The 11,647-nt window shown below is 45.3% G+C and overlaps 1 long non-coding RNA gene across 1 annotated transcript; it reads right to left on the minus strand.

The window, feature by feature from the left end:
• Positions 1-7,235: 7,235 nt before the first annotated feature.
• Positions 7,236-10,537, minus strand: LOC149976540 (uncharacterized). Its single transcript, XR_016487118.1, has 2 exons — positions 9,756-10,537; positions 7,236-8,851 (listed from the first exon to the last, which is right to left on the minus strand). It is a non-coding gene; the product is annotated as an uncharacterized LOC149976540 (long non-coding RNA).
• Between the last annotated feature and the right edge of the window lie 1,110 nt (positions 10,538-11,647).

Consider the following 11,647-nt stretch of genomic DNA (forward strand, 5'->3'; position numbering starts at 1 on the left):
GTCTGCTGTTCCCACATGCTTCAAGAGGGCCACCATTGTTCCTGTTCCCAAGAAAGCTAAGGTAACTGAGCTAAATGACTACCGCCCCGTAGCACTCACATCCGTCATCATGAAGTGCTTTGAGAGACTAGTCAAGGACCATATCACCTCCACCCTACCTGACACCCTAGACCCACTCCAATTTGCTTACCGCCCAAATAGGTCCACAGACGATGCAATCTCAACCACACTGCACACTGCCCTAACCCATCTGGACAAGAGGAATACCTATGTGAGAATGCTGTTCATCGACTACAGCTCGGCATTCAACACCATAGTACCCTCCAAGCTCGTCATCAAGCTCGAGACCCTGGGTCTCGACCCCGCCCTGTGCAACTGGGTACTGGACTTCCTGACGGGCTGCCCCCAGGTGGTGAGGGTAGGCAACAACATCTCCTCCCCGCTGATCCTCAACACTGGGGCCCCACAAGGTTGCGTTCTGAGCCCTCTCCTGTACTCCCTGTTCACCCACGACTGCGTGGCCACGCACGCCTCCAAATCAATCATCAAGTTTGCGGACGACACAACAGTGGTAGGCTTGATTACCAACAACGATGAGACGGCCTACAGGGAGGAGGTGAGGGCCCTCGGAGTGTGGTGTCAGGAAAACCTCACACTCAACGTCAACAAAACTAAGGAGATGATTGTGGACTTCAGGAAACAGCAGAGGGAACACCCCCCTATCCACATCGATGGAACAGTAGTGGAGAGGGTAGCAAGTTTTAAGTTCCTCGGCATACACATCACAGACAAACTGAATTGGTCCACTCACACAGACAGCATCGTGAAGAAGGCGCAGCAGCGCCTCTTCAACCTCAGGAGGCTGAAGAAATTCGGCTTGTCACCAAAAGCACTCACAAACTTCTACAGATGCACAATCGAGAGCATCCTGGCGGGCTGTATCACCGCCTGGTATGGCAACTGCACCGCCCTCAACCGTAAGGCTCTCCAGAGGGTAGTGAGGTCTGCACAACGCATCACCGGGGGCAAACTACCTGCCCTCCAGGACACCTACACCACCCGATGTCACAGGAAGGCCATAAAGATCATCAAGGACATCAACCACCCGAGCCACTGCCTGTTCACCCCGCTATCATCCAGAAGGCGAGGTCAGTACAGGTGCATCAAAGCTGGGACCGAGAGACTGAAAAACAGCTTCTATCTCAAGGCCATCAGACTGTTAAACAGCCACCACTAACACTGAGTGGCTGCTGCCAACACACTGACACTGACTCAACTCCAGCCACTTTAATAATGGGAATTGATGGGAAATGATGTAAATATATCACTAGCCACTTTAAACAATGCTACCTTATATAAATGTTACTTACCCTACATTATTCATCTCATATGCATACGTATATACTGTACTCTATATCATCGACGGTATCCTTATGTAATACATGTATCACTAGCCACTTTATACTATACTATGCCACTTTGTTTACATACTCATCTCATTTGTACATACTGTACCCGATACCATCTACTGTATCTTGCCTATGCTGCTCTGTACCATCACTCATTCATATATCCTTATGTACATATTCTTTATCCCCTTACACTGTGTACAAGACAGCAGTTTTGGAATTGTTAGTTAGATTACTTGTTATTACTGCATTGTCGGAACTAGAAGCACAAGCATTTCGCTACACTCGCATTAACATCTGCTAACCATGTGTATGTGACAAATAAAATTTGATTTGATTTGATTTGATTTGATTTGATGTCATATCACAGCCCAGCCCAGGTTTTTCCTAATGTCATTTCACAGCCCAGCCCAGGTTCTTCCTAATGTCATATCACAGCCCAGCCCAGGTTTTTCCTAATGTCATATCACAGCCCAGCCCAGGTTCTTCCTAATGTCATATCACAGCCCAGCCCAGGTTCTTCCTAATATCATATCACAGCCCAGCCCAGGTTGGGGGAAAGGGAAAAGAGGGTAGGTAGAGGGCCTGTCTAGGCAGGGGAAACACTGCCTGTCTATGTGACTGCATTTTAAGCAGTCAGGCTGTCTGTCTCTTTACGGAGCATTGTGCTTCAAAGGAGTTCCCAGCAATAGGGGTCTCACACTACATATTGGAGCCCTTGTAATGAGCTCCCTCTGGGGGCCTTGTTCCTCCCTATGCCACTGGAGGCCCCTGGTACTCTGATGCAGAGCACAGAGGAAACACAGAAGAGGCTTTGCTGGCATTTACAGATATGGAAATGAGAGAGCAATGGATCTGACATCTAGTAGAGAAATACCCCAATGACTACGCATACCTCTGATAAGATCTGAGGGAGACTGAGGGAGGCTGAGAAAGACTGAAGGATTCTGAGGTAGACTGAAGTAGACTGAGAGAGACTGAGGGAGACTGAGAGAGACTGAGGGAGACAGAGAGACTGAGAGAGACTGAGGGAGACTGAGAGAGACTGAGGGAGACTGAGAGAGACTGAGGGAGACTGAGGGAAACTGAGAGAGACTGAGGGACACTGAGAGAGACTGAGGGAGACAGAGAGACTGAGGGAGATGGAGTAAGACGGATGGGAGATGGATAGGAGAGGGATGGGAGACTGAGGGAGACTGAGGAAGACAGACGGGAGATGGAGAGGAGAGGGATGGGAGACTGAGTAAGACAGATGGGAGATGGAGAGGAGAGGGATGGGAGACTGAGGGAGACAGACGGGAGATGGAGAGGAGAGGGATGGGAGACTGAGGGAGACAGATGGGAGATGGAGAGGAGAGGGATGGGAGACTGAGTAAGACAGATGGGAGATGGAGAGGAGAGGGATGGGAGACTGAGTAAGACAGATGGGAGATGGAGAGGAGAGGGATGGGAGACTGAGTAAGACAGATGGGAGATGGAGAGGAGAGGGATGGGAGACTGAGTAAGACAGATGGGAGATGGATAGGAGAGGGATGGGAGACTGAGGGAGACAGATGGGAGATGGATAGGAGAGGGATGGGAGACTGAGTAAGACAGATGGGAGATGGATAGGAGAGGGATGGGAGACTGAGGGAGACAGATGGGAGATGGATAGGAGAGGGATGGGAGACTGAGTAAGACAGACAGGAGATGGATAGGAGAGGGATGGGAGACTGAGGGAGACTGAGGAAGACGGATGGGAGATGGATAGGAGAGGGATGGGAGACTGAGTAAGACAGACGGGAGATGGATAGGAGAGGGATGGGAGACTGAGGGAGACGGAGAGAGACTGAAGAAGACTGAAGGAGGGAGGTAGATCAAATCTGGAGAGAATAATAAGATAAAATAAGTGTCACGACTTCTACCGAAGTCGATGCCTCTCCTTGTTCGGGCGGTGCTCGGCGATCGGCGTCACCGGTCTTCTAGCCATCATTGATCCATTTTTCATTTTCCATTGGTTTTGTCTGGTCTTCTTACACACCTGGTTCCAATCCCATTTATTATATGTTTCCCCTCATGTCCTTGTCAGAGATTGTTTGCTGTTATGTTCATGTTTTATGGATTGGTGTGCGACGGGTTCTTGTACCCACATTTATTTTATTATGGACTTTGGTTTTGGAGTTTGTGTTTTAAGTTATTAAAATACTCAATTTTTACCAACTTTGATTCTCCTGCTCTTGACTTCCCTGCCACCTACATACACGAGGTGACAATAAGTATATTCTCTGAGGTTGTCACAGGTCCAGTAGACCGCTCCTACACACACACACACACACACACGCACACACACAGGTCCACCAGACTGTTCCTATTCCCTGAGTAGAAAAACAAAGACTGTCTTGACTGTGCACTAAGACTAGAGCAGAGCAGACATCACAGTGTGTGCTGGGCCAACAAACACAAAAAGGTCCACAGCCGACATCACAGTGTGTGTGAGCCAACACACACACACACACAAACACACACACACACACACACACACACACACACACACACACACACACACACACACACACACACACACACACACACACACACACACACACCAAACCAGCATTCTTTCCCCTTCGGAAGACTCCTGCTCAAAGACCATCTACCTAAACACTGTAGTCTTGTAACACACACACACACACTCTCACACACACACACACACACACACACACGCACACACACACACACACACACACACAAACACACACACACACACACACACACACCAAACCAGCATTCTTTCCCCTTCAGAAGACTCCTGCTCAAAGACCATCTACCTAAACACTGTAGTCTTGTAACACACACACACACACACGCACACACACGCACACACACACACACACACACACACACACACACACACACACACACACCAAACCAGCATTCTTTCCCCTTCAGAAGACTCCTGCTCAAAGACCATCTACCTAAACACTGTAGTCTTGTAACACACACACACACACACACACATACACACACACACACACGCACGCACACGCACACACACACACACACACACACACGCACACACACACACACACACGCACACACTGTAACACAAAGAACACAACGTAGTCTAGGTATGAGCCACATATGTGCCATAATACAAATACACACACCAAGCAGGTTATACCTCTTCTCTCCTCCTCTCTGGTTGTGGAGTAAAGGGTTTGTGCCGCCTATGAATGGAGAACAGGCTTCTCTCTCAGGTATAATTTAATAAAGGGCTCCACTGCTGTTACCATCCACAGACACAGAGACACAACACAGAGCTAGCGGTCCATATTCAACCACACAGGTACAGTATGTAACAATTCACCCAGTTCAGCCTTACGGCGCCGACTCGGGCCTTGAAATATTGTGTGGATGAAAGGTAGGTGAGTAGCGGGTCATGAAATATTGTGTGGATGAAAGGTAGGTGGGTAGCGGGTCATGAAATATTGTGTGGATGAAAGGTAGGTGGGTAGCGGGTCATGAAATATTGTGTGGATGAAAGGTAGGTGGGTAGCGGGTCATGAAATATTGTGTGGATGAAAGGTAGGTGGGTAGCGGGTCATTAAATATTGTGTGGATGAAAGGTAGGTGGGTAGCGGGTCATGAAATATTGTGTGGATGAAAGGTAGGTGGGTAGCGGGTCATGAAATATTGTGTGGATGAAAGGTAGGTGGGTAGCGGGTCATGAAATATTGTGTGGATGAAAGGTAGGTGGGTAGCGGGCGTGTTGAATAAGGAAAAAAACAATGCATCAAAAATCACTAGATGTATCATTCTTTGTGCAATACCTATCTATAGGCTACATTGTGGTTTACCTTTCATTATCTAGTGGTTAGAGCGTTGGACTAGCAACCGGAAGGATGCAAGATCAAACCCCCGAGCTGACAAGGTACAAATCTGTCGTTCTGCCCCTGAACAAGGCAGTTAACCCACTGTTCCTAGGCCGTCATTGAAAATAAGAATTTGTTCTTAACTGACTTGCCTAGATAAATAAAGGTAAAATAAAATAAAATGAATATATATCTGGCCTTTAGTGCATAGCCTTAGACTCAGATTCAGGGCCTATCTGGAGGCGCCAAATACACGCCAAATCACACATGCTTTTGGTAACTTGGGCAGAAAAAGTTAACGCCGATTCACAGTAGGAAAAAGGACAATGTCGGAAATTAATTCAATAAGAGAAAAGCTGAGAAATGGAGAGATGCAGGAAAGACAGCAAGCAAGGGAAGAAATCAAACAGCTTGTGGACAAGATGCCCATCAGAAATGTGGGCACCGGCCCCGTCAAAGAGGTGGGCATGGGCCCCATCAAACAGGTCAAAGAGGTGGGCATGGGCCCTGTCAAAGAGGTGGGCATGGGCCCCATCAAACAGGTCAAAGAGGTGGGCATGGGCCCTGTCAAAGAGGTGGGCATGGGCCCTGTCAAAGAGGTGGGCATGGGCCCCGTCAAACAGGTCAAAGAGGTGGGCATGGGCCCTGTCAAAGAGGTGGGCATGGGCCCCATCAAACAGGTCAAAGAGGTGGGCATGGGCCTTGTCAAAGAGGTCAAAGAGGTGGGCATGGGCCTTGTCAAAGAGGTCAAAGAGGTGGGCATGGGCCCCGTCAAAGAGGTCAAAGAGGTACACACCAGAGAGAAGGAGGCAGACAGCATGGAAATGTTATGTCTAATGAAGTCCTGGCCATTGTCATTGACCATGTGGTCAACAGAGGCCTTACCATGGCAGAGGCTGCCAGATTAGTTCACCCCAATCTGAAAAGATCAACTGTCAATTCAATCAACATTTCACCAAGAAAACCAGTATGTCTGCTAATATGCACTATGCTTTACCATCACATTTACAGTAAATGACATATTGTTATGCATGTAATGTCACAAAACAGATGACCGTAGTCTTACAGAATGATCTATTGACAGTGCACTCTGTTCTGCCCTCAGAATTGACAGAAGACCCCATGGTGGTGTCCGTGGCCATGTCCTGACAGATCAGCAGGAGTGGACAGTGGTGGAAATGGTGAGGGCCAGGAATGACATACGGCTGTCTGAAATAAATCAGGCCATTGAGGAGAACAATGTCACCTTTGCCAATGTGTCATCCATCAGTCTTTTGAAGGCACCAGGTATCTATCTGCCTTTTGAAGAGGCACCAGGTATCTGTCTGCCTTTTGAAGAGGCACCAGGTATCTATCTGCCTTTTGAAGAGGCAATAACTGCGGGCTGAGTATGTTCAGGTACAACACGATATACTGTATTACTGATACTATTAATGCACATGCTACTTCAGAATATCATGCTGGAACTATACTGTAAAAATAACTAACCACACAATATATGTTTAGAGGTTTCTTGATGCTGCTGTGAACCATAATATCTTTGTTGATGAAGCAGGCTTCAACCTGGCCAAAACTCGGCGCTGTGGGCGGAACATCATCGGCCAACGGGCGACCGTCCAAGTGCCTGGACAACGCGGGGGGAAACATCTCCATGTGTGCCGCTACCTTCGAAGACAGTGTGGTAGGACGTAGGCCATTATTTAGATCCTACGACGCTGCACACCTCATTGAGCTTCTCAGTGAAATTGAGCAGGCCTGCAAATGTGAAGGGGTCACCTACAATGTTAGGTTTCACCTTGTAGAGGTGGTTCAGGCAAAACATGCTAAACGTTATGTTTCATTTTCATTCCTTTAATATATCATTTTCTTTTTTAATTTTAATTTCTTACATTTGAATTCAGACAGCACACGTCATTGATCACACCTTTGATGACACATTGGATAGATATAGCGGAAATTATAGATTTTCTGTCAATTTTGTTGGGTAATGTAAGTGTGTTGCCTAATGTGAAAACTATGTAATCTACTGTAATTTACAGTACTGTAGTATATTACTGTCAGCACTTCTAAGGGCGATTTGATCTTGTATTGTTTTGCTATTAGATGAACTAGAAGTTAAACTGACTAAATTGAAAAGATATCATTAAATTGTGTTCTGATAATAAATACAAAAAAATCTCATTACATTTCACAGTAAACGTATATTTTGAATCAATGGTTGTGTGGTGAGAGACGCTTACAATCCAAATTAATGCACAATGAGAGTTCTTGAATGAATGAAAGACTGGCTGTGTTACAAGTGTGACCGGTTTGGAGTGTTGTACTAAGAGTTGTGAAAATGTACCAAAGTGATGTGAAAAAAAAAAATGGATTCCGCCATCTCTGACTGTACAGCGGATCTTCTATATTTGCAGGTTAGGGTCGGATGTAGGCATCAGATTGTCACTTTATCACCTATAGTCCTGTGATTGTGGATGTGGTTATAAGCAATTGCGTGTGGGTGAACAAACAGCTGACCCACACATCACTAGTGTGTGTGTGTGTGTGTGTGTGATGCGTGTGTGCGTGTGTGTGGACAGCCATTAATATTCACCGCCCACTGTAATTATGATTAATAAATCAATTCTAATCAAGAAAATAGCACAATTAAAACAATTAAATAAAGCAGCTGCAACAAAATACGAAAAGTGAAATGAAAAGATTTAGGGCTGCAACCCTTGAGACACAGCAAATCAATTATGGCCTCCGTTCAATACAGGGCCTTACAACACCTTATTGTTCATATTGAAGGGAAATATTCATACTCATGTCATTCCTGACCTCAATTCCGTGAGGTCACCAGATATCCAGCAGGACAAATCTATAGGTGCGAGCCATGAATTGACCTCTGAACCAAGGACGTCAGGTCCGTTGAACTCTCAGATATAGGATCAGCTTAGCCAACTAATCGTTGAAACTTTTTTTAAAAAGCTTCTACTGGCAAATTTATCCAACTCCTTTGGCAGCAATGACATCAACAGACCCAGAGATATGAGCTATAATTTCCACACCAAGGTCTCCATAAACCCTTGCATATTCTCTGAATACCAGATCAACCTCAAGGCTTAACCCCAATGTACTTGTGTCCATCTGAAAGGTGCATAAGTAGAACCAGGTGTGTCTTACCTTCACAGGTGTGAGTGTGCATGTGGATATGTAAGAGATGCACGTACCAGCGATCCAAGCTGCCCGCACTTGAGTGAAATAATAGCTATTATTTCTGAGTAAAAGGATATGGGTTGCAGACCATCTTCAGACACCAGCTCCTCGGAGGGGTGGTTTGTTTCAGGTAGAAAAACACTATGGGAGCCAGGGTGGGGTGTGGCAGCTCATCTTCCCCGCCTGCTGAGGCCTCCTCCCCAGCCGCAAAGGCTCCATCAGGTCCTGCTGACACAGGCTCCATCTCGCTGCGTTCCACGCCTGCTCCTCCCCCAGGCCCAGACAGGTCGTTGAGCCGTATGAAAGTTCTGGGGACAGAGGAGAGCCCCTCTGTGTCCCTGGCGCCGGGGTCCCCTGAGAGATTACTCCCATCCTCGGCCATCATTCACCCCCCTGATATGGAGGAATGGAGGATAAATAAACATATGCTTGTATAAGCATCACCTGCATAAAAACGCTTAAACATTTGGCCATAACGTCTTCTATAGATGCTCATAATAATGACTTGTATATGTACATAAACTATATACATAAATGTCCATATATTTGGACAAACCGGCAAAACATTCAGGTCTAAACATAGTTCAGGAATGACAGCAGGATTACGCACAACAAAACGACTTGCCTACATATTTAAGCATCATTAAAGTGCGTGCAGGGCGATTCTACTTAGGAGGGCTAGTGTTATTGTTGATGGATACAATAATATTCCTTACGTAATTGGGAAGTTTCAAATAGATACAATTATATTTTAGGAAGAAACGAAAAAATGTATTGTTAAGATTGTATAACATTCTTTACAAGGGTTTCTGGTCTCCAAGACATATGCTTACAATTACATCCAAATATTGGACCAAAATACAGTGGCGAGCAACGAGATTCGTTATTAGATTTCCCCAAAATATGCATTCATCTCCCAATGCGTTTATCCCAACGGAGAAGTCCGTTTTAATCGTAAGTTATTTTGACACTGTTCTCCTGTATTTGTGTGACTAAAGGTCAAGACTAGTTTCTAATTCTATGGCACCTAAATGTGTCACAAAATGTGGCAACATTGGGATCCAACTTAGCAGCAGTGCGTATACGTTTTGGATAGAGGGATTCCCGTCCCTCATGCATTCTCTCTCCCAAACTGTCTCGCCATACTGCATCATTTAGAAACAAAACAAATAGGAATATCCTTGTTTTCCAAACTTCAGCGTTTTAGCAGACATCAATGGAATTATGTAAACCAGCCATAGCCTATAACAAAATCGATAACAAAACCAGGCGTTTTTTGTCATCGTTGATATATTACCTGTAATAGACTCAGTAGACGTTGCCAAAGCGTACTCAGTCATCGCATGATCGGTTCTCGTGACAAAAGTGCAGCCAGAATCGCGCGTGTAGGGAAGAAGGGGAGAGAAGAGCGAGGAGGAGATGATAAGTGGAGGGGCTCTGGTCGGTAAGTGCGTCTCGCGGGCTGTAAAGGTTCCAAGTGGCCGTTACAGCGGGTTTATGGGCATCAAGAGCCATACATAGTATTCTAGTCTCAAGCCACCTCGGAACTGACGCTAGAACCTTTCTCTTTTCAATAATTCTGTCCAAATCCCGGTCAGTTTCCAGACAAAAATCCTAGGCTGGTGTTTATAGTCGAATCCCCACGGTTGGCTCTTTATTCCGTACCTCTCCCCTCCTTTCCCACTTCACACAAAACAATTCAAATAAAATAAACTATCAACAGACAATTATTCCCCCATTCGTTTCTTTCCTTGTTTTTAGTTTCAAAGATGTTCCCGCCTCTATGTACCACCGCCTAAAAGTGTTTCATAATTTAAATACAGTACTCAATATTTCCGCTCTAATAACACATCCATTAAGCATCCTTTGCGTTCGCGCGAGGTCAGGGTGCAACGCGTGTGAACGGGTGTTGCAGCCTTTGATGTGTCGATGTAAGGTTCCGTCCCATTATTGCCGACAACGTCACACAAGTATCTGCCTCTGTCTCTCTTTCTCCAGACTCTTTTTGGTCGGCGAGGATACCCACGCCAAGAATCCGCTTCTCAGAACGCAAGCACAGCTGGAATAGGATTTAACTTCTCCTCCTGCCTCTCTGACCGCCCATCCACCAACCAAAAACGGACGATATCCAATTATACTATTCTATTGGCAGAGAAATGTGTCCTTCTCAAGTTTATCAGGAGGGATGGTTAACAGCTGGAATCTAATTGTCAACTATTGGCCAATGAGAAGCGAGGAAATCTTGGTATCTGACTAAGGTAGCAGTATCTAACCAAAGCTACTTGATGATTGGGCAAAACGTATATTATGGGAAGTTTAAGAAATAAATGAGTTGCCATATGTTATATAAAAGATGCCTTCATTAACACCACCACCTTTAAACATGTGTCATACAATATTTATATCCCTATAGTCTATTAGTCATTATAAACTGGGTGGTTCGAGCCCTGAATGCTGATACCATGTACCACCGGTATGACAAAACATTTATTTTTACTGCTCTTCTTACATTGGTAACCAAATTATAATAGCAATAAGGCATTAACAACGAATGGTTAATGTAAGGGTTAATGTTTGGGATAGACTTAAAACCGAAAAAAAGTCTCATTTTTTGAGAATTGAAGGTTAAGTTTAGGCATTAACTCTGAAGGGTTAAGGTAAGGGTTAAGGTTTGGGATAAGGCTTAAAACAATAACATCAGAAACAACATTCTATCGCTGGATTTGAACATGCAACCTTTTGCACTAGAGGCATTAACTCTGAATGGTTAAGGTTAGGGTTAGGGTTAAGGTTAGGGTTACGGTTTGGGATAGGCTTCATATCTTTTCTCAGAAACAACGTTCTATTGCTGAATTCAAACATGCAAGCTTTTGCACCAGATGCTTACACCCATCCACCATCCCCAAGGCCCTAGCTAAAGTGAAACTTACATGAAAGGTGTAAGCACTCACTGTTGCCCCCAGTGACCGGTTTCCACATCATCACATGATGTCCTCAGACATTGATGGATGACTAACACAGACCTGGCTGGTGTTCCAAGTGTGTTCTTGTAAAATGTGCCCTTCCCATTCGTCAAAAAGCGGGCACACATTTCCATAACTCGTGATGTAGGCCTATTGATTATCCTTCCAATGTATATGATAACATCATGACTCCATAACCTTTATATAAGTAGTGTAATTTATAAAA

This window comes from Oncorhynchus mykiss, chromosome 16, assembly GCF_057628025.1.
Source record: "Oncorhynchus mykiss isolate SJ-2025 chromosome 16, ASM5762802v1, whole genome shotgun sequence".
Taxonomy (NCBI): Eukaryota; Metazoa; Chordata; class Actinopteri; order Salmoniformes; family Salmonidae; genus Oncorhynchus; species Oncorhynchus mykiss.